The sequence below is a fragment of the Callithrix jacchus genome, chromosome 9 (assembly GCF_049354715.1).
Source record: "Callithrix jacchus isolate 240 chromosome 9, calJac240_pri, whole genome shotgun sequence".
Taxonomy (NCBI): Eukaryota; Metazoa; Chordata; class Mammalia; order Primates; family Cebidae; genus Callithrix; species Callithrix jacchus.
Genome location: NC_133510.1, coordinates 69,807,834 through 69,831,508, shown reverse-complemented (window position 1 = coordinate 69,831,508; position 23,675 = coordinate 69,807,834). Strand labels below are relative to the sequence as shown.

At 45.2% G+C, this 23,675-nt stretch overlaps 1 pseudogene; it reads left to right on the top strand.

Moving 5' to 3' along the window:
* The first annotated feature begins 6,742 nt into the window (after window positions 1–6,742).
* Window positions 6,743–7,282, top strand: LOC103795232 (U6 snRNA-associated Sm-like protein LSm6 pseudogene; annotated as a pseudogene).
* Window positions 7,283–23,675: the final 16,393 nt, after the last annotated feature.

Here is a 23,675-nt window from a genome sequence, read left to right as displayed (position 1 = left end):
GTGTGGTGGCTCATGCCTGTAATCCCAGCACTTTGGGAGGCTGAGGCAGGTGGATCACGAGGTCAAGAGATCGAGACCATCCTGGTCAACATGGTGAAACCCCCGTCTCTACTAAAAATACAAAAAATTAGCTGGGCATGGTGATGCGTGCCTGTAATCCCAGCTACTCAGGAGGCTGAGGCAGGAGAATTGCCTGAACCCAGGAGGCAGAGGTTGCGGTGAGCCGAGATCATGCCATTGCACTCCAGCCTGGGTAAACAAGAGCAAAAACTCCGTCTAAAAAACAAAAAATCGTGGAGATTCAAGGGTAGAAGCAGTACAGTTAGAAGGTTCACACCAAAATGGTAGTGGTGGAGGTGGTGGGAAGTAGATTCTGGATATATTTTGAAGGTAAAACCAATATAATTTGCTGGCAGGTGTGGGATATAAGAGAAAAAGGAGTCAAGGATGACGCCTAGGTTTTTAGTTGTATGTATTATCTACTGGCTTGTAACAGATCACTACAAAACTGAGTGACATAAAACAATAATCATTGATTATGTTATCTTTGAGGCCAGGCATGGTGGCACATGCCTGTAATCCTAGCACTTTGGGAGGCTGAGGTGGGAGGATCCCTCGACACCAGGAGTTCAAGACCAGCCTGGGCAACGAAGCGAGATGCCATCTCTATAAAAAAGAAAACAAGAACTTGAGAGCAGCTTGCTGGTAAGTCTGTCAGTCACTCTTGCTAGCCAGCATAATTCTTTCATAAAATAGTGTGAAATTGGGTCTCCAGAATGGTGTTGATATGCTTATTTGGGGTCAAACACAAGATGAGTTCAGGTCTCTGGGGTACCAACAGTACCCTTGGTCATGAGGCATGTGTTCAGGTCCTTGTGCTGGCCCTCCCTTGTCAGTGTTCTGACTGCTGGTGGTCCACAGCACCTGAGGACAACAGGGTGGTAGCAGGCATCTTTTGTTCTATGTATGACTGCATGCCATCTCCCTTCCGTCCCATTGCTTGCACCCAGGGTAGTTACCCCACCCCTGCTAAGGGTTCCATGACAGGTGTCAGGCAGTCCTCTGGAGTAGTCCAGCCTTTCTCCTCCAAGATGAATGATTTGGCGATTGTTGCTACACAGTGCCCAAGGGCCCTTTCCAAATGATGTCCTCGTTTGCTTCTGACTCATGCGGTGATGCAATGCTCCTTGTATGTTTCCCTCTTGGGCAACAAGAGGGAAACTCAGTCTCAAAAAAAATTTTTTTTGCCACAGACTTTGTCTCAAAAAGAAAAAGGTAAAAGTCCTTGTCTTCATAGTTTAGATATCAGACTATCAGAACTTGCATTACAATCAGGTTGTTCAATTTTGTTATTGTGTTTTTGTTTTGTTTTTTTGGAGACAGGGTCATGGTCTTGCCTTGTCACTCAGGCTGTAGTGAGTGCTGTGATGTAATCATGGCTCTCTACAACCTCAGTCACCTGGGCTCAAGTGATCCACCTCAGCCTCCTGAGTAGCTGGGACCACAGGTGCATGCCACTGTGCCCAGCTAATTTTTTTTCTTTTTTTTGTAGAGATGGGATCTTGCCATGTTGCTCAGGCTGATGTCAAACTCCTGCTCCTTAAACGATCTTCCCACCTTGGCCTCCCAAAGTGATGGGATTATAGGCTTGAGCCACCACGCCCAGCTTTAGTTGCTCAATTTTACCATGCTTGTCCTCTGCTTGTCATATTGTAGATCCAGGGCTTCCTGTTAGAATGTGACCATTCTGACTGGTTCATCAAGGTTACTCCCAGTTGACCTGTTTGGACTTTACATGCACCCGTGCCAACTAAGATAGCCATTTTCCTTCAACTTGGAAAATATTCCTTAAGCATCTTTTCTCTCTTGCTGACTTTGAGAAAAGACTGGTCTTAAAGACTCTTTAAAGGCCCTATTTTATCCTTTTGCTGGGGGAAAAGTACAAGGCATAACTAACCTTCTGAGGGCTTACAAGGTCAGGCACTGTACAAAGTACCTTACATGGATGCTTAACATCCCCAGTAGTCTCAGAAAGTGATGTTTTTACAGCATACGGTCAGTTACTTCCAGGGTCATGCCAGCAGGCACTGACTGGCAGATGTCTGTCCAGAAAGGATCTAGGCACACTGTCAGCAGAGCCCTACCCTTCACTGTTAACCTATGTAAGCAGCATTAAGGTTAGTTCTCCTGGGCTGGAGTCATCCTTTCCATCCTGACCTACATCCTGCCTATGGCTCTGGCCAAGAGTGGAAAGGGAAATTGTGAAGGGGTTTGAGCAAAATCCACCCCAAATCTTTGTAACCAAAGAAATGTAGAAGAGCGAGCAGTCTTTTTAGTCTTTCTTCCCCAGCCAGCTGACAAATGACCAATTAATTAAATGGAAGAGGATAACAAACAGCAGCTCTTTCCATGTGTAGCAGACCTGTAGGCCTAAACTGGACCAAAGAAGACACTGGTGAATGGCAGAAGTGGAAGGTCCTCTGTGTTGAAAGAAGAAATAATATGTCCTTTTTTTTTTTTTTTTTAGATGGAATCTCACTCTGTGGCCCAGGCTGGAGTGCAGTGGTGCTATCTCAGCTCACTGCAACCTCCACTTGGGTTCAAGCGATTCTCCTGCTTCAGCCTCTCCAGTAGCTGGGATTACAAGGTGCCCACCACCATGCCCAGCTAATTTTTCATACTTTTAGTAGAGAGGGGGTTTCCCCATGTTGCTCAGGCTGGTCTCGAACTCCTGACCTCAAGTGATCTGCCCACTTCAGCCTCCCAAAGTGCCGGAATTACAGGCGTGAGCCACCGGACCTGGCCAAGCAACAGTATGTTCTTTCTAAGCATGGTGAGCAGATGAGGGGATCCGTTATGTTCACGCTGGGGACAAAGATGGAGAATACAGTTCCTACTTTGTAGTCCTTCACCACTGAGCAGAGCTGGAGAGCCACATGTGAATGTTACCTGTAAACAGGGGTTAAGCATAGTAGGCCATGAGACAACAGCAGGAGACACAGCCTGGTCTGGTCGGTCAGAGAAAGTGCTTTGGAGGTGACATTTCAGCTAAGTAAATCTCAAAGGTTAAGTCAAAGGGAGGCAAGTGAAGAGATTAAGAAAGGCAATGGGAGTGGATATTTCTGGTCAAGGGATTAGCACAGAAAAGATGAGTAGTTCCAGCACAGGGAGTGCAAGGAGCTGCAAAAACAAGTCAGGTTTTTGCTGACTTGGAAAGTTGAAAGAGACTAGTAGGAAATGGAGGGGGTGAGTCAACAGTTACTGAAGACCTGGTATGAGACACTATTGCATCAAACCTCTGACGAAATAATGAAGCTAGTTCATGAGAATGGCCACTAACATCATATTAAGACATACAACCTGACATCACATACCTCCTGATGGAAGTAAACAATACTACAAATGAAGTTTGTTTGTTTATTTGTTTTGAGATCTCTCACTCTGTTGCCCAGGCTGGAGTTGCAGTGGCGTGATGCTGGCTCACTACAACCTCTGCCCCGTAGGTTCAAGCAATTCTTCTGCCTCAGCTTCCCAAATAGTTGGGATTACAAGGCACCTGCCACCATGCCCAGCTAAGTTTTTGTAATTTTTTAATTTTTTATGGATGTCCTTTTTGCTGAATTTTTTGTATTTTTAATAGAGATGGGGTTTCACCATATTGGCCAGGCTGGTCTCAAACTTCTGACCTCAAGTGATCTGCCCACCTTGGCCTCCCAAAGTGCTGGGATTACAGGGTGAGCACTGCACCTGGCCTACCAATGAAGTTTTCTTTCTTTCTTTCTTTTTTTTTTTTTTTAATAAAGAAGGGCTTTCACTGTGTTGGTCAGGCTGGTCTTGAACTCCCGACCCTAGGTGATCTTCCTGCCTTGGCCTCCAAAGTGCTTGGATTACAGGCATGAGCCACCAAGCCCAGACTGAAGTTTTCAGTTAAAAAAAATGGAATCTGGGGTGAACACAGGGGCTCACACCTGTAATTCCAGCACTTTGGGAGGCTGAAGTGGGCGAATTGCTTGAGTCCAGGAGTTTGAGACCAGTCTGGGCAACATAGTAAGACCCCATTTCTTTCTTTCTTTTTCTTTTTTTTTTTTGAGGTGGAGTTTCACTGTTGTTACCCAGACTGGAGTGCAATGGCATGATCTTGGCTCACCGCAACCTCCGCCTCCTGGGTTCACGCAATTCTCCTGCCTCAGCCTCCCGAGTAGCTGGGACTACAGGAGCGCACCACCATGCCCAGCTAATTTTTTGTATTTTTAGTAGAGACGGGGTTTCACCTTGTTGACCAAGATGGTCTCGATCTCTTGACCTCGTGATCCACCTGCATCAACCTCCCAAAGTGCTGGGATTATAGGCGTGAGCCACTGCGCCCGGCCAGTAAGACCCTATTTCTACAAAAAATACAAAAATACACCTGTGGTCTCAGCTACTTGGGAGGCTGAGGTGGGAAGATCAATTGACCTGAAACATTGAGGCTGCAGTGAGCTGTAATCACATCACTGTAATCCAGCCTGGGGGAAAAAAATTGAATCTAAATCATGTTAAGTTCTATATGAAGTAATAATACATATGTCAGTTCACTAGATTTGGTCATGCCACAATGTGTATACACTTCAAAAGATGTTGGACATATTTATGGTTTTATCTGTCAATTAATAATAAAAAGAAAACTTTAAGTTCAAACAATTGGTTTCTTTTTTCAAAAACTATGGCAAAGAATAAATCCAAAAACAGAGGAAAGGAAACCTAGACATTAAGAGTCTCATGAGACATATCAACAAAATGCAATCAATGATGTGATCTTGTTTGATTCCTGATTCAAATAAACCAGGTGAAGCCGGGTGCGGTAGCTCACACCTGTAATCCCAGCACTTTGGGTGGCCAAGGTGGGTGGATCACTTGAGGGCAGGAGTTCGAGATCAGCCCAACCAACATGGTGAAACTCCATCTCTACTAAAAATACAAAAAGTAGCTGGGCATGGTGGTGGGCACCATGTAATCCCACCTACTCAGGAGGCTGAGGCAGGAGAATTGCTTGAACCTGGGAAGCAGAGGTTGTAGTGAGCCAAGATTACACAACTGCATTCCAGCCTGGGCGACAAAGTGAGACTTCGTCTCAAAAAACAAAAACCAAAAAACCCAAGTGGAAAAGGAAAAGAAAAAGGGAGACAATTGGGGCAATTTGAACCCCGATTCACATTCTCCAAGATGGCCCCAAGGATGCTTACCTTGGCGTGCCCTGGCAGAGTTCTCCACATTGAAGCAGGCTAGCATGCATGACCAAGAGAATACCGCAGAAGTGTGTGTGGCTTCTGAGGCCAGACCTTCAGAGGCATTGCAGCTTCCTCCTTGACTCCTTGGATCACTTGCTCTGGGGGAAACAAAATACAGGTTCTGAGGCCTGTCAGCGGGGAGACCCCATGGGAGACCTCACAAGTGCTGAGGGGAGAGTCTGAAGCCTCAGCCTCTTCCCATATAAATATAGAACTAGAAAAGAATTAGAGTTATAGTTACATAGTTATTCCTATAATCATAAATAATCACATAGTTATTCATATGTAATCACAGAAATACATATACTCAATATAACCTTCTGATTTTACTAATGATTCTCAGATCATGAAGTGTGGAACTGAAGTGGCATTGGGAAGGAGGTGACCCTAAAGCAAGATGCTCTAAGCCCCCTGTCACGCCCCGCATGAAGGCTGCTGGAGGGCACCTTGGCTGTGTGGCAGCACCAGCGCTGGGAAAGTGCCTGCTGTTTAGCCAGCTAGGGAAGGAGACAGCTAAGATGTCTGAGATGTCTCCTTCCACTGGGGAGTGAAGAGAAAACTCCGCTCCTCCAAGCGGAGGGAATGTCCTCCACAGACATTCAGGGGCTTAATTGTCTCTATGTGGTGCTGTGTTTCAGTGGTCACGTTCCATGTCTATTTTCTTTTCTTTTTTTTTTTTTGAGTTGGAGTTTCGCTCTTGTTACCCAGGCTGAAGTGCAATGGCGCGACCTCGGCTCACCGCAACCTCCACCTCCTGGGTTCAGGCAATTCTCCTGCCTCAGCCTCCTGAGTAGCTGGGATTACAGACACGCCACCGTGCCCAGCTAATTTTTTTTTGCATTTTTAGTAGAGACGGGGTTTCACCATGTTGACCAGGATGGTCTCGATCTCTTGACCTCGTGATCCACCCACCTCAGCCTCCCAAAGTGCTGGGATTACAGGCTTGAGCCGCCGTGCCCGGCCCCATGTCTATTTTCATGTTCCGCTTCTGCACCCGTTTTTCTTAGAAGATAAGAATTAGTAATAGTAACATAAATATTAATGTCCTTGTTATTTCTTGACAAGTATGGAAAAAGTGCTGACGCATTAGGTTTTCTCCTCGCCTTGGCTACTTGAAAGTCCTGGCCCCCTGTGTCCAAGGTGTGATTGACTTGACCCTATCACTGACCACCAATGCCTGGCCCTACCTACCCTGCCTGCTGCTTTGTACTCAATACAAGTCAGAGCGTCCAGGTACTCGGGGCCACTGCCGGACTCTGCGCTTTGGGAGCAGAGGTTGTAGTGAGCCAAGGTTGCATCACTGCACTCTAGACTCTGTCTCAAAAAACAAAACAAAACAAAAAAAGATGCATACTGAAATATGTATGGATGAATTGCTATGATGTCTGAGGTTTGTGTCAAAATGCTCAGTTGGGCTTGTTGGGCACCTGGAGTGAGGGTTCTGGATCCCACCTGTGAGATTTAGGATTCTTAAAATGAGTCTTCAGAAGCAAACCCCTAGTGACTTCTTAGAGCAAATCATCAGATGGCCAGTTGTGGTAAAATTAAATTATCAAGGGGTCCTGGCTTGCCTAGGATGGCTACATAAATATAGCCTTGGAGTCGACAGAAGAATATGTAAATGGACAACTGAGGAATAAGTATGGGAGGCTGGGCACGGTGGCTCACACCTGTAATCCTAGCACTTTGGGAGGCTGAGGTGGGCAGATCACCTGAGGTCAGGAGTTTGAGACCAGCCTGGCCAACATGGTGAAACCCTTTCTGTACTAAAAAATTAAAAAAAATAAAAATCGTCTGGGTGTGGTGGCACACATCTGTGGTCCCAGCTTCTCAAGAAGCGGAGACAGGAGAATCGCTTGACCCTGGGAGGTAGAGGTTGCAGTGAACTGAGATCCCACCACTGCACTCCAGCCTCCAGCCTGGGTGACAAAGACTCTGTCTCAAAAGAAAAAAAAAAGTATGGGGATGCATTTATCCAAGGAAAGTACATCAGTACACAGAAGAGAAGGATGTGAGACACCAAGAAAGCCATACTTTCATAGTTGGATATGTGTTTTATGAATTTTTTTCTAATTTTTGCTTCTTTGTGATATAATTTGTCCTGTTTTTATAATAGTTGGTGATTTTTCACTGACATGTAAGATAAATGTATACAATTAATTGCAGTGTTCTTTTACATTTACTTTTCTGTAATTTTCTTTTACCACTGTGTCAGTGTATGAAAGGCTAAAACAATCTTTTTAAAAGACAAAAAAAAAAAAAAATACTCAGTTGAATGGTGGCAGGGAGTGAAGGAAGTAGAGGGTAAAAGTCATATGCATGGCCATGAGTTTATATTGGTTGTGGCTAGGCAAAGGACATATTCATTGTATGATTCTCTCTCCTTTTGTGTTTGAAAGTTTCTATCATGGAAAACTAAAGAAACAAAAAAGGTATAATGGTCTAGGCCAGAGAAAAGATGATGAGCAGTAGTCATAAAGACAGGAGGAAAGAACAGACAATAGACCAAAATATTCTGGAGGTAAAATCTCCAGGCCTTAATTAGACATAGGGAGGTGAGAAAGATAGGAGCTCAAGGATGATTCTCTGGTGGTCAGGATGGTCCTACCAGATACTTGCCAACTGTGCAAGCTTGGGAGAGGTACTCGGCCTTGCTGTGTCTCATTTTCTCAAGTGTAAAATGGAAGTAATAAGAGTACCTCCTGTATAGAACTATCATGAGGATGAAACTAATCAAATACAGTCGTGTGCCATATGACGATGTTTTGGTCAATGACAGACTGCTTATATGATGGTGGTCCCATAAGATTATCATACTACATTTTTACTGTACCTTTTCTGTGTTTAGCTGTGTTTAGATACACACATGCCCATCATGGTATTACAAGAATTGCCTACAGTATTCAGCACAGTCAGATGCTGTGCAGCTTTTAGCCTGGGAGCAATAGGCTATACCACACAACGGAGGTGTGTAGTAGGCGATACCATCCAGGTTTGTGTAAGTACACTCTATGATGTTCACACAGTGACAAGACCCCTGTCTTACCGTGTAAAAAATTGCGTGTTCAGCCCATAATAAAACTTCTAAATGTTAGTTCTTCCACTGGGGAGGACCTATGAGGGGGATGGTAGTTTTGGCTCTGACATGCTGAGATTGCAGTGGTGGGGGACACCCATGCAGATGCCACCGGGACATTTGAAAGTGAATCGAAAGCTAAGGGAAGAAGTTAGGAATAGATGTGTGGATAATTTGGCACTTTTTTTTTTTTTTGAAACAAAATCTCACTCTGTCACCAGGCTGGAGTGCAGTGGCGCAATTTCATCTCACCGCAACTTCCGCCTCCTGGGTTCAAGCAATTCTCCTGCTTGAGACTCCCAAGTAGTTTACACTACAGGTGCCCACCACCACACCTGGCTAAATTTTTGTATTTTTTTTAGTAGAGACAGGGTTTCACTATGTTGGCCAGGCTGGTCTCAAACTCCTGACTTCAGATGACCCACCTACCTTGACCTCCCAAAGTGCTGGGATTACAGGCGTGAGCCACCACACCCAGCCTGCCTTGGCACATTTTTAAACCATAGAAATGTCAGCTCCTTGAACTTCACTACTTCATCACTTCACCAAAGAAGATACTCAAATGTCAAATTGCACATGAAAATATGTTCAAAATTCAAAAATCAGTTGGATGTGGTGGCATGCACCTGTAGTCCCAGCTGCTCAGGAGGCTGAGCTGGGAGGATCACTTGAGCCCAGGAGGTTGAGCTGCAGGGAGTTATGACTGCACTACTGCAACCCAACCTGGACCTCAGAGCAAAACCCTGTCTCAAAAAAAAAAAAAAAAAACAAACAAGATGTTCGGCATTATTAGACATTAAGGAAATGCAAATTGAAGCAAAATGCTACCACATACCTATTAGAATGGCTAAAATTGTTTAAAAGTCATAATACTGAGTACAACCGGATCTATTGCATGTCACTAGTGGCAAGGTAATATGGCACAGACTCTCTGGGAAACAATTTGGCAGTTTTTAAATAAAATTAAACATACAACCCAGCAATTGTGCTTCTGGGTATTTACCCTAGAGAAATACAAATTTGGGTTCACACAGAAACCTGTACATGAGGCCGGGCGCAGCACGCCTGTAATCCCAGCACTTTGGGAGGCCAAGGCAGGTGGATCAGTTGAAGTTAGGAGTTCAAGATCAGCCTGGCCAACAAGGTGAAACCCCCGTCTCCACTAGAAACATAAAAATTAGCTGGGCATCGTGGCAGGTGCCTGTAATCCTAGCTACTTGGGAGGCTGAGGCAGGAGAATCACTTGAACCAGGGAAGTGGAGGTTGCAGTGGGCTGAGATTGTACCACTTCACTCCAGCCTGGACAACAGAGTAAGACCTCCTCTCAAAAAAAAAGAAAAGAAAAGAAAAGAAAAAGAAATCTGTACACAAATGTTCAGAGAGGCTTTACTTTTAATGTCCTACAACTGGAACAAACCCAAATATTCTTCAATAGGTGAATGAATGAACAAACAAACTGTGATACATCTGTACAATGGAATACTACTCACAACAAAAGGAATGAACCACAGACACCTACAACAACTTAGATGGATCTCGAAGTCTCCATTGGGAAATCCAGGAGCCTCACCACTTAAGGAGCGTGTGGAAGCTTTTATTCCACTGTTCTCCACCCTTCCGCCACCGCCTAGCTGTAGGCCCCACTGAAGCTCACCTGGATTATTGTCCCAGCCTCCTCACTAGCCTTGGATCTCTGCAGTTCATTCTCCCCACTACTTTTAGAAGGACCTTTCTACACTGTACTTTTCAATGGCTCATCTTTGCTGTCTAGGTCAAACTTCTAAGTCCAAACTTCTCAAACTTCCCAGGCTCTGGCTTACCTCTGTCCTCTCATCTTCCAGTGCCCCAGCCATGAGACTCATTTTTATGCTAGCTAGAATATTCCACTAGATGCCTCACTGTTATACATTGATTGGCGTTTTTCTTTTTCTCCCTAGAACTCTCATCCCACCCTCTCTGCCTGGGTCAGTCATACCCACCCTGCAGGTCTTTAGTTTTTTTGTTTTCTTTTTTTTGATAGCCTCATTCTATCGCCCCAGCTGGAGAGCAGTGGTGCAATCTCAGCTCACTGCAACCTCCGCCCTTCCAGGTTTAACCAAGTCTCCTGCCTCAGCCTCACAAGTAGCTGGGATTACAGGCACCTGCCACCACGCTTGACTAATTTTTGTATTTTTAGTAGAGACGGAGTTTCACCATGTTGGACAGGCTGGTCTTCAACTGCTGACCTCAAGTAATCCTCCCATCTTGGCCTCCCAAAGTGCTAGGATTACAAGTGTGAGCCACCTCACCCAACCACAGATGTTAGTTTTGATATCACCTCATCTAGGAAGCCTCCTCTGAGCCCTCAAGACTGGGTTAGAGGAGTCTCTTCTGGGGCCTACCTGCATGACAGCATGAGGGCTGTCACCCTGCAAGTCACCTGAGGGCTTTTGGCATCACCCACGGGAACTGGGAGCCACATGCACCTCTGAATTCCTGCTGTCTGTCTCAGCATTTCACACCTACTCAGTGTGAAGGTTTGCAAATGAACAACGTGGTTGGATGAAAAAATGAAGGCCTGAAAGCGGCTGAAAAAATGAAAGCACGACATGGGGTGGGAGGTCACCTGACTTCAGGAAGGCCAGGGATAGAAAGGCTGAGAAGGCCCAGCATCCCTCCTGCTCCCTTGCCAAAGCCCTCTTCCTGGGGGCTGACTGTAGGAAAAGTGTCCCTAGCCCTCCATGCAGGGGGGAAGGACTGGCAGGGTTAGTTCCAGGAGAAACAGATACAGCCAGGGAAGAGTTTCTGTCCATCAAGTGCCCATATTCGTATTCTCTGTACTTTGTCCAGGGCCTGCAGTGGGTTGGGGAGACTGTGGTCAGAATTTGGTGCATTGGTCACGAAGGGTGAAAGGACGGCACTCCGCATATTTCCTCTTTTTGCCACGGGGTGGCAGTTCAGGCCTGCAAACGTCTCTGATGGGCGCTGCCTCGGTTGCGCCATCTGGTGGCTATGTGGTTCACTATGTTGCACAGGCTGGTCTCGAACTCCTGGCCTGAAGTGATCCACCCGCCTCAGCCTCCCAAAGTGTCGGAATTACAGGCGTGAGCCACAGCATCTGGCCAAGAATATTTTTTTTTTACGTTGAAGGAATTGAAAGCAAAGAACATATGTGGCAAATTTATACTTGTTATTTAAAAAACAACTCCTGGGAACGCTCCTGCCTTAGAGAAGGCCCCCAATGCTATCTTGTTGGTTTTCATGGGTCAGTGAGAGAAACCTGATTTCCTGATGGCATCTACCACCTGACTGGGCCCGCCTGCTCATTCTCCCGCATGAATTATTGTCTGCATGTGTATCAGACTTGTATCCAGGTGTCCTCTCCCTCCTTGTTTATGTCAGTTGGGATACCCCAGGCCTGCCGTGGCTGACTCTCCCCGATCCAGCTTCTTGTGGTCTCCTGCAGGAACGCTCACCCCCACAACCCCATGTCATAATCTGCTCTCTTGCTCTCAGGCCACAGCCATATTATTCAGTTCTCACTTCCTCTGCCCCCTCCTCACCTACACGTTGGTTGCATTGCAAGCCCAGCTCTGCCCCTTAATCTCTCCACTTTATCTTGCCTTTTTTTTTTTCGAGACTGAGTCTCTCTCTGTCACCCAGGCTTGAGTGCAGTTGCACAATCTCAGCTCACTGCAACCTCTACCTCCCAGATTCAAGTGATTCTCCTGCCTCAGCCTCCTGAGTAGCTGGGATTACAGGTGCCTGCCACCACACCTAGCTTTTTTTTTTTTTTTGAGACGGAGTTTCGCTGTTGTTACCCAGACTGGAGTGCAATGGCACGAACTCGGCTCACCACAACCTCTGCCTTCTGGGTTCAAGCAATTCTCCTGCCTCAGCCTCCCGAGTAGCTGGGACTACAGGCGCGTGCCACCATGCCCAGCGGATTTTTGTATTTTTAGTAGAGACGGGGTTTCACCTAGTTGACCAGGATGGTCTCGATCTCTTGACCTTGTGATCCACCTGCCTCGGCCTCACAAAGTGCTGGGATTATAGGAGTGAGCCACCGTGCCCGGCCTAATTTTTATATTTTTAGTAGAGACGGGGTTTTACTATGTTGCCCAGGCTGGTGTCAAACTTCTGGGCTCAAGTGATCCTCTTGCCTTGACCCCTTAAAGGGCTGGTATTGCAGGCGTGAGCCATGGCACCCGGCCTTTTGTGATTTTGAATGCAGACTCTGGGCCTGAGCTGTCTGCGCTTGCCTCACAGCTCTTCCATAGACAATCGTTGACATTGGGCAAGTTGCTTAAGCTCTCTGACCCTCACTTTCTCCTAGTAAAACAAAAACAACAATAATACCACCCAAAAAGGTTGTGGCAAGGATTTTAATGGACTTAATTTGTATAAAGTCCATTAAACAGTGCCTGGCACATTGTAAATGTTATATATGTGTTTGCTCCTATATATTATTATTATTATTTTTTGAGACAGAGTCTTGCTCTGTCACCCAGGCTGGAGTGCAATGGCATGATTTCGGCTCACTGCAATTTCCACTTCCTGGCTTTAAGTGATTCTCCTGTCTTAGCCTCCTGAGTAGCTGAAATTACAGGTGCACGCTACCACATCTGGCTAATTTTTGTAATTTTAGTAGAGACAGGGTTTCCCCATATTGGGCTGGCCTTGAACTCCTGACCTCAGGTGATCAACCTGCCTCGGCCTCCAAAAGTGCTGGGATTACAGGCATGAACCACCACACCCAGCAATATATATATATATATATATATATATATATATATATATATATATATATATTTTTTTTTTTTTGGAGAAGTTTTGCTCTTGTTGCCCAGGCTGGAAGTACAATGGTGTGATCTTGGCTCACTGCAACCTCTGTCTCCTAGCTTTAAGTGATTCTCCTGCCTCAGCCTCCCAAGTAGCTGGGATTACACATGTGCATCACCATGCCTAGCTAGTTTTTTATTTTTAGTAGAGACAGGGTTTCTCCATGTTGGTCAGGCTGGTCTCGAATTCCCGACCTCACGTGATCCACCCACCTTGGCCTCCCAAAGTTCTAGGATTACAGGCGTGAGCCATCATGCCGGGCCATATATTATTATTATTATTACTCAAGGTGGAGGCTTTGGGTCACTCCACTTAGCCTCTTGCCAGCCTCCTCAATTCCCTCATGGGCAAAGCCCAACCTTGAATTAATTCCAGTCTTCCTTCTCTAGTCCTAGAACCAGGCCTCTGCACCCTGCTAGGAGAAGCAGCAGCAACCACGAAAGTCCGACTTTCCTGCAGTCTGGTGCTAAGGAGATGCCTAGACTTTAGCCTCCGCTGGGCTCCGGCCTCCTTTGAAAACACTTAACTCATCCTTAGCCTGGCCCCTCTCCACTGTCTGCAGTGACCATCCCATATCTTCGCCACTTCCTCATCCATGCAGTGTGAAATTAAAATGGTATGGAGATATACAGTGAAAGCAAGGGCCTCCTTGTATGGTAGATAGGTAGACATGGCCACCATATTTTGTAGCTCCTCCATTGACGTGTGATGACCCCTCATCTCTCATACGCTAATCCTCACACTGCTCTGCACATTACCAAATCTGCTTCCAACTCCTGAAGCCCATCCACTGGGCCCTCTAGAATTCACAGCCCTTCATCCCCAAAACTCCCCATCTGGATCTTCTCCCAATGTTCCCTTTGCCTTCCCAGGGAGCAGGTTCCTGGCTCCCCCTGGAGGACATGTCTACCAATGGTGGGTGCCCTCAGGTGGGTGCAGCTTTCCTGGCCTCACCTTTGTGCCTCCAGGCGCCCTCCTTGCTCTTCAGTGCTGCTTTCAGAACATTCTTCCCTAAAAATACCTCAGCTCTGAGTCTCAGGTCATTGGATTGTAGCACCCATGTTGCCTCCCTCTTTCATGCACCTACCAATCCCTGGGCTACTTCTGCATTTCTTGAAGGTTTTGTTCCTACCTCACTGTCATCCTCCCTGACACAACCTCTGCCCTAATTCTTAGAGATTCCTTTTTGTTTGGTTTGTTGGTTTTTGGTTTGTTGTTGCTGTTGTTGTTTTGAGACGGAGTTTTGGTCTTGTATCCCAGGTTGGAGTCCAATGGCGCGATCTCGGCTCACTGCAACTTCCACCTCCTGGGTTCAAGCAATTCTCCTGCCTCAGCCTCCCGAGTAGCTGGGACTACAGGTGTTGCCACCACACCCGGCTAATTTTAATATTTTTAGTAGAGAGAGGGTTTCACCATGTTGGCCAGGCTGGTCTCGAACTTCTGACCTCAGGTTATCCACATGCCTTGGCTTCCCAAGGTGCTGAGATTACAGGCATGAGCCACTGTGCCTGGCCTGTTGTTTTTGAGACAGAGTCTCATTCTGTCTCCCAGTCTGCAGTGCAGCAGTGTGATCTTGGTTCATTGCAGCCTTAACCACCTGGGCTCAAGTGATCCCATCTCAGCCTCCCAAGCAGCTGGGACTATAGGCATATGCCACCACGCCAAGCTAATTTTTGCATATATATATATTTGTAGAGACAGGGTTTGCCCAGGCTGGTGTTGAACTCCTGGGCTAAAGTAATCCTCCCACTCAGCCTCCAAAAGTACTGGGATTCCAGGCGTGAGCCACCACGCCAGGTCCCTAGAGATTTCAATATTCATGTAGACACATCCTCCCAATACCCTGGCCTCTCACTTCCAGGATCTCCTCTCCTCAATGACCTCTCACAGCCACACCCTGCTCCTTGTCATTACTAAACTGCAACTCCTCTGTATTAGTTTGCTAGGGCTGTCATAACAAAGTACCACAGACTGGATGGTTTAGGCAGCAGAAACGCACTGTCACAGAAATGTAGCCTTCTTCTGGAGGCTAGAAGTCTGAGATCAAGGTGATGTCAGTGTTGGTACCTTATGAGGCTGTGAGACAGAACCTGTCCATGCCTCTCACCCAGCTTCTGGTGGTTGCTGGCAATACTTGGGGTTCCTTGGCTTGTGGGTGCGTCATCCTGACCTCTGCTTTCACCTTCACATGGTGATATGGTTTGGCTATGTCCCTACCCAAATTTCATCTTGAATTGTAGTTTCCATAATCCCCACGTGTTGTGGGAGGGACTCAGTGGAGGTAATTTATTCATGGGGGTGGGTACCCTCATGCTATTCTCGTGACAGTGAGTTCTCACGAGATCCGATGGTTTTATAAGGGCAATTCCACACTTTTGCTCGGCGCTTCTCCTGCTGCCATGCGAAGAAGGACGTATTTGCTTCCCTTACACCATGATTATAAGCTCCCTGAGGCTTCCCCAGCCATGCTTAACTGTAAGTCAATTAAGCATAGCTCTTTCCTTTATAAATTACCGGGTGTAGGGTATGTATTTATTAGCAGCGTGAGAATGGACGCTTGTCCATCTGGGTTCAAGTTCTTCCTATTTATTTATTTATTCTGAGATGGAGTCTCCCTCTGTCACCAAGCTGGAGTGCAGTGGCGTGATCCTGGCTCACTGCAACCTCCACCTCCCAGGTTCAAGCAATTTTCTTGCCTCAGTCTCCCAAGTAGTTGGGATTATAGGCTTGTGCCACCAAGCCCAGCTAATTTTTGTGTTTTTGGTAGAGAAGGGGTTTTACTATGTTGGCCAGGATGATCTCAATCTCTCGACCTTTTGATCCACCTGAGTGCTGGGATTACAGGCTTGAGCCACCGTGCCCGGCCAAAGTTCCTTCCTTTTATAAACACACCAGTAAAAATAGGAGTATGGCTCACCCTAATGACCTCGTTTTAACTTGACTACCTCTGTCAAGAACTTATTTCTAGATAAGGTCACATTCTGAGATACTGGGGGTAGGCCTCCACATTTTTGAGGGAGAGAGACACCGTTCAACCCGTAACAGCCCATTCCTACTCAGTGTCATGCAGCCCATCCTGTGACCACCACCTCATTTCCAATCAACGTCTTTCCAGCTCATTCCCACTAGTACTCTATCTCCAAAACTCCTTTGATCCCACCGGGACCTACAATCCACTGTCCCTCTTCCCACACACCTCCCTGTTTTACTTTTTCCCTTTTTATCCAATTTAAAGACCACAGTACACCTGTAATCCCAACCACTCAGGAAACAGAGGCGGGAGGATCCCTTGAGCCCAGGAATTACAGGCTACAGTGAGCTGTGATCTCTCCACTGCACTCTAGCCTGGGTGACAGCAAGACACTTTCTCAAAAAAAAAAACAAAACAAAACAAAAACAAAACCCAATAAATAAAATAAAATAAAATAAATAGAATCACTCCCTGCATACACCTTTAATTTCCTTGCTTCGTTCACTTTTCTTTGTTGCACTCAATTAGTAAACTGGCAACCCTAGCTAATTCAACTCACTGCATGGGAAGCATGGGCTGGAGAAGAAAACCAACACATTCATGTTCATCAGCAGTCAGTCTCCCTTTAAATTTCTAATTACCTAAGGTGGACCCTTCACGCTGCCTGAATCCTGCTACATTTCCCGGTCCATTCACCCTTTCGAGCTCTTAGATGACTACTCATATGTTCTCCTGTCTTCTCAAGCCTCCAACAACTTCTCCTGCCATCTTTCATAGCTGGTGATCTTGAATATTTCCTTAGGAAAATAAAAGCACACAGAAGAGAACTTCTGTAGTCAGACACCATCACATATTCCCAACTATCTGCTCCTGTGCCTTCTTCCTTCCTGTGCCTATGAATACTATTTAAAGCCACTTATGCACTGGAGCCCAACAATTCTCTCTTCTCTCTCCCGCATCATCAGATTTTCTCAATTTTATTATTCCAATCAGTATAAGAACATGTTTTAATGTTCTTTCATGTTTTATTAACATGTTTCATTTTTTTTTTTAATTTTTAGAATAGGGTCTCACTATGTGGCCCGGGCTAAACTTGACTCCTAGGCTCAAACAATCCTCCCACCTCAGCCTCCCAACTAGCTGGAACTAAGGTATGTGCCACTCTGCCTGCCTGGCTAATTTCTCCTCTGTTTAAGAAACCCCTCTTAGAGCCTTGGAGCAACAACACTCCAACAGCAGTGAGCACACCTAGCTTCCAGATCTTTGTTTCTAAATATTCCACACAGAAATAAACCAGGGCTATTTGGGAAAATGCTTCATTCCAGGGCTGGGTTGGGGAAAATCCAAAATGAATTTTGAACATGTTATGCTCAAAAGCAAGTATGTCCTGAAAGAATGATGAGGATTTGTTAAAAAGACACAGAAGCTAGTTTGAAGGGGCTCCGACTGGCCAAATCATAGACAATTTGAGCATTTGATATTACAAGTAATATTATCAGTATAGAACTATGAATTCTATAATTCTACAATTTTCTTATTGAATAAAATAAGAAACCATAATTCTATACTGATTTAAATAAATGAATACATAAAAAGTCTGATAAAAATTAAATATTTACATGGTATCAGAATACCTTTCCACAAAGTAATTATTAATTATAAAGGGAAAAATAGTAAACATATAATGGTGACACCTAGCAGGCAGCAAGTAATGAAAATGAGCATTATTAGTAATGAAACAAATCAATATCAACATCTGTAATCTTCCAAAATTTCAAGGTCCTGTAAGATAAGGAAAGACTTAAGAATTGTTCCAGATTGAAGGAGACAGAAGAAATATGACAACTGAATGCAATGTGTGATTTTAAACTGGCTATAAAGAACATTATTCTGACAATTAAGTGAAATTTGACTGTGGCCTGAGGAGTAGGTAAGTTTTTTTAATCACTATTAGTTCCTAATTTTGATGGTGATATGGTACTGGGGAAGATAAGCAAGGGTCTTTGCTTGCAGTAAATAAACCTGCAGTATTTGGGGTAATAAAACATCATGTTAGCAACCTACTCTTAAGTAGTTTAGGCGAAAGACCAGGCAGGCATGATGGCAGGTGCCTGTAATCCCAGCTACTCAGGAGGCTAAGTCAGGAGGATCACTTGAACCTAGAGGTTGCAGTGAGCCAAGATCACACAACAGAGTAAGACTCTGTTTAAAAAAAAAAAAAAAAAAGGATAGTTTAGGAGAGGAATATAAAAACTTTGTATTTGAAACATTTGTGTATGAAAAAGCTTCAAAAATAAGACTTAAAAATGTTAAAGTCAGCCAGGTGTGGTGGCTTACGCCTGTATTCCCAGCACTTTGGGAGGTCGTGGTGGGTGGATCACAAGGCCAGGAGTTCGAGACCAGCCTGACCAACATGGTGAAACCCCGTCTTTATTAAAAACACAAAAATTAGCCAGGCTTGGTGGCGCATGCCTGTAATCCCAGCTACTCAGGAGGCTGAGGCAGAATTACTTGAGAATCCAGGAGGTAGAGGTTGCAGTGAGTCAAGATTGTGCTACTGCACTCCAGCCTGGGTGACAGAGTGAGACTCCATCTCTAAAACAAACAAAAGACAGCATCTAGGGAAAACAAGATCAAGATGGTCTCGAACCTCGAACTCCTAAAGTCGAGCAACACTACCCCCTCAGTTTCCTGAATAGGTGGTGGAGGACTTACAGACACATGCCACCACACTCCCAGCCTTTTTCTTCCCTATATTTTAAAAGAATTTTCCATTCCTTAAATTATTTTTATTTTTTTAGAAACAGGGTCTCACTCTGTTGTCCAGGTTGGAGAGTGAAGTGGTGCGATCGTTGCTCACTGCTGCCTCCAATTCCTGGACTCAATGATCCTCCCTCCTCAGCCTCCTGAGTAGCTGGGACTATAGGGATGTGCCATGATGCTAAAAAAGAGCTGTCTGTGCTCCAATTCTTCCTTTCCCATTTGCTCTTGACCCACTCAAAACAGCTTCACTTCCATCACTGTTCCTGTTAAGCTAACCAGTGATCTCCGTGTTGCTAAATCCAAAAGGCAATTTCCTTTTTCACTTATGTATGTATTTATTTTTCTTTGAGACAGGGTCTTACTCTGTCATCCACCCAGGAATGAAGTGGCACAATCACAGCTCCCTGCAGCCTCAACCTCAAGTGATCCTCCCACCTCAGCCTCCCAAAGCGCTAGAACTAAGAGGCATGTGTCACCATGCCTGGCTCAAAAGGCAATTTTCAATCCTCTTTTTGCCAGACACATCATCAGAAGTGACAGCTGATTATTTAATCTTTATTGAAACCTTTCTTCACTTATATGTCAAGACCCCACATTCTCCCAGGACCGCCTTGCAGTCTCCTTCACCCTTTCCTCTTCATCTCCTCTGACCTCTAAAGAATGGAGTATGCCAGGGTTCAGGACCCAGACTTCCTTGTCTCACTTCTTTGGTGATCTCATCCAGTCCTCTCGCTTTAAACAGCAACCACATGCTGATGACTTACTAATTTATGCCTCCAGCCCAGTCCTCTTTTCTAAACTCTGGACTTCTATAACCAACAGCTTACTCCACAGTTTCCCTTGGATGTTGTCCAACAAGCATCTCAAATTTAACATGGCCAACACTTCACTCCTGACCTTCCTTCCCTCCCCGACATCTGCTCTATCCAGTCTTCCCTATATCAGTAATGGCACTTCACCCTTCTACTTGCTCCAAAATCCTTAGAGTTATCTCTGACTCTTCTTTCCTCACATCAATTACATTAGCAAATCCTGTCATCCTGACTGTCTCTGCTTGGTCTAGGTCACCAGCATCTCTCACTGGGGTTCCTGAAGAGGCCTCCTTACTGGCTCCCGCTTCCCTACCAGCCCTCCACAGTCTCTTTTCATCACTCTCCACTGCTTCCCCATTTCACTTTGAGTGACAGCCAAAGCAGTCCCGACATTGACGCAAGACCCCACATGACCTCTTCTACCAAACTGGCTAAGAAGAAGTCTGATAATACTCAATGATGTGGAAGAAGTGGGGAGACAGTTTGACTTGTATGTTGCTCGTGGGAGTATCACTTATGAACGTCTATTTAAAAATTAAATTAAGGCCAGGTGCAGTGGCTCATGTCTTGGGAAGCCAAGGCAGATCACTTGAGCCCAGGAGTTCAAGACCAGCCTGGGCAACATACCAAAACCCTGTCTCTACAAAAAGTACAAAAGTTAACTGGGTGTGGTGGTGCATGCCTGGGTCCCAGTTCCTCTAGACCAATTGAACCTGGGAGGTGGAGGTTGCAGTGAGCTGAGAAGGTGCCACTGCATTCAAGCCTGGGTGACAGAGTGAGACCCTGTCTCAAAAAACAAAAACCAAAACCTAAGCATACTCTGTGACTCAGCAATTCCATTTATATGAATTTATTTATTTATTTTAGAGAAAGGATCTTATTCTTCTCCTCAGCTGGAGTGCAGTGGTGGGATCACAGCTTACTGTAGCCTCAAACTTCAGGGCTCAAGTGATCCTCCTGCTTCAGCCTCTCAAGTAGCTAGGACTACAGGTGTGTGCCACCACATCTGGCTAATTTTTGTAGGTTTTGTAGAGATGGAGGTCTCACTTTGTTGTCCAGGCTGGTCTTAAACTTCTGGCCTCGAGCAATTCTCTCTACCTTGGCCTTCCAAAGTGCTAAAATTACAGGCATGAACTACCACATCTGAGAATACAGGAATTTATCTTATGGAAATATACAAGTGGCCCAAGACACTTATGGAATGTTCACTGCAGTGTTGTAATGACAAAACAAATAAATAGGGTACATCCATACAATGGAGTACAATGTACAAAAACGGAGATTCACGGGCTTTGGAAAAATCTCCAAGATTAATAAGAGCTAAAGGGAAGATCAGTAACTACAGGATAATCTCATTGTCTAATAAAAGGCAAACATAAATATGCTCGTGTATATGTGGATTTTAAAAACATTTGAAAGGGGCCAGGAACACTGGCTTATGCCTGTAACCCCAGCACTTTGGGAGGCCGAGATGGGCAGATCACAAGAGGCCAGGAGTTTGAGACCAGCCTGGGCAACATGGAAAAACCCCATCTCTACTAAAAATACAAAAATTAGCCAGGCGTGGTGGTGCATGTCTGTAATCCCGGTTACTCAGGAGGCTGAGGCATCACAATCACTTGAACCTGGGAGGCGGAGGTTGCAGTGAGCCGAGATTGTGCCACTGCACTCCAGCCTGGGTCACAAGGACTGTCAAAAAAAAAAAAAATCTGAAAGGATAACAAATTATTAACTCAGGTTGTCTGTGGAATGAAACTGAGGGCACAGTATGAAGGCAAGTTTTTCTTTCTTTCTTTTTTTTTTTTTTTGAGATGGAGTCTCGCTGTTGTTACCCAGACTGGAGTGCAATGGCATGATCTCGGCTCACCGCACCCTCCACCTCCTGGGTTTAAGCAATTCTCCTGCCTCAGTCTCCCGAGTAGCTGGGACTACAGGCGCGCACCACCATGCCCAGCTAATTTTTGTATTTTTAGTAGAGACGGGGTTTCACCTTGTTGACCAGGATGATCTCGATCTCTTGACCTCGTGATCCACCCGCCTTGGCCTCCCAAGTGCTGGGATTATAGGTGTGAGCCACCGCGCCCAGCCCTTCTTTCTTCTTTTTTTTAAAAAGTGGATCTTTATCACCAATATTTTTCCTGTTTTTGATTAAATAATTTTTAGAGACAAAGTCTTGCTCTGTTGTCCCGGCTGAAATGTAGTGGCATGCTGATAGCTCACTACAGCCTCAAATTCCTGGGTTTATGCAATCCTCCCCCCTCACCCTCCCAAGTAGGTAGGGCTACAGGCTCACACCACCATGCCCAGCTAATTTTTTATTTTTTGAGACAGGGTCTTACTCTGTCACCCAGGCTGAGTGCAGTGACATGCTCATCACTCACTGCAGCCTCCACTGCCCAGGCTCAAGCAATCCTTCCCCCTCAGCCTCTCAACCATGCCTGGCTAAATTTTTTTTTTTTTTTTGAGACAGTCTTGCTCTGTTGCCCAGGCTGGAGTGCAATGGTGTGATCTCAGCTCACTGCAACCTCTGCCTTCTGGGTTTAAGCAATTCTCTCACCCCTGCCTCCCAAGTAGCTGGGATTACAGGCGCCCACCACCATGCCTGGGTAATTTTTTTATTTTTAGTAGAGACTCGGTTTCACCATGTTGGCCAGGCTGGTCTTGAACTCCTGATCTCGTGATCTGCTCACCTCAGCCTCCCGAAGTGCTGGGATTACAGGCGCCTGGTCTAATTTATTATTTCATTGTAGAGACACAGTCTCACTGTGCAGCCCAGGCTGGTCTCAAAGTCCTGTATACAAGTGATGTTCCTCCCTTGACCTCCCAAAGTTCTGGGTTTACAGGTGAGCCACCATGCCCAGCCCCTTTTTTTCTTGTTTAACATTCAATTCCTTTCAGTATTAAAAAAATTTTTTAAATTTTTTAAATTCTATTTTTTAATATATTTTTTTAATTATTAAAAATTTTTTAAAGTAATAAATGTGTATTCTGAGCCGGGAGCACATACTCTGCACTCTCAGCAGAAGGCCTTTTTCAATTTTTAATTGACACATTGTAATTGTATGTATACAGGTACAATGTGATACGGCTATACATGGATACACTGTATAGTGATCAAATCAGGGTGTTTAGCATAGCCATCTCATCATGCATTTGTATGCTTTTTGTGGTGAGAATATTCAAAACCCTCTCTTGTATTTTGTAATAATATACAAACCTTCTTGTTAACCATTATCACCGTACTGTGCAATAATAGATCACCAGAACTTATTCGGCCTATCTAATTGTGACTTTGTACCCCCTGAACAACCTCTCCCCAGCCTCCTCCCCTCCACTGGCTCCACAGCCTCTGCTAACCACTGATCTACTTTGTACTTCTATGGGATCAGCTTTTTCTTTTTTTTAGATTTCACATATGAATGAGATCATGTGGTATTTGTCTTTTTGTGTCTGGCTTATTTCACTCTTTATTTTTTTGAGACAAAGTCTCGATGTATTGCCCAGGCTGGAGTGCAGTGGTGCCATCTTGGGTTACTATAACCTCCACTTCCCGGGTTCAAGTGATTCGCCTGCCTCAGCCTCCTGAGTAGCTGGGACTATAGGCGCATGCCACTATGTTCAGCTAATTTTTGTATTTTTAGTAGAGACGGGGTTTCACTATGTTGGCCAGGATGGTCTCAAACTCTTGACCTGGTGATCCACCTGCTTCACCCTCCCAAACTCCTGGGATTACAGGCATGAGCTACCACACCTGGCCTTCTTTCACTTAACATAATGTTCAGGTTCATATATTTTGTTTCAAATGACATGACATTCTTTTTCATTGCTGAATAGTATTCCACAGTGTAGATTTTATCCATTCATCCATTGCTGGCATTTACGTTGACTTCAAGTCTTGGCTATTATGAATAGTGCTGCAATAAACGAGGAAGTACAGATACCTCTCTATACCCACTGGTGGGATT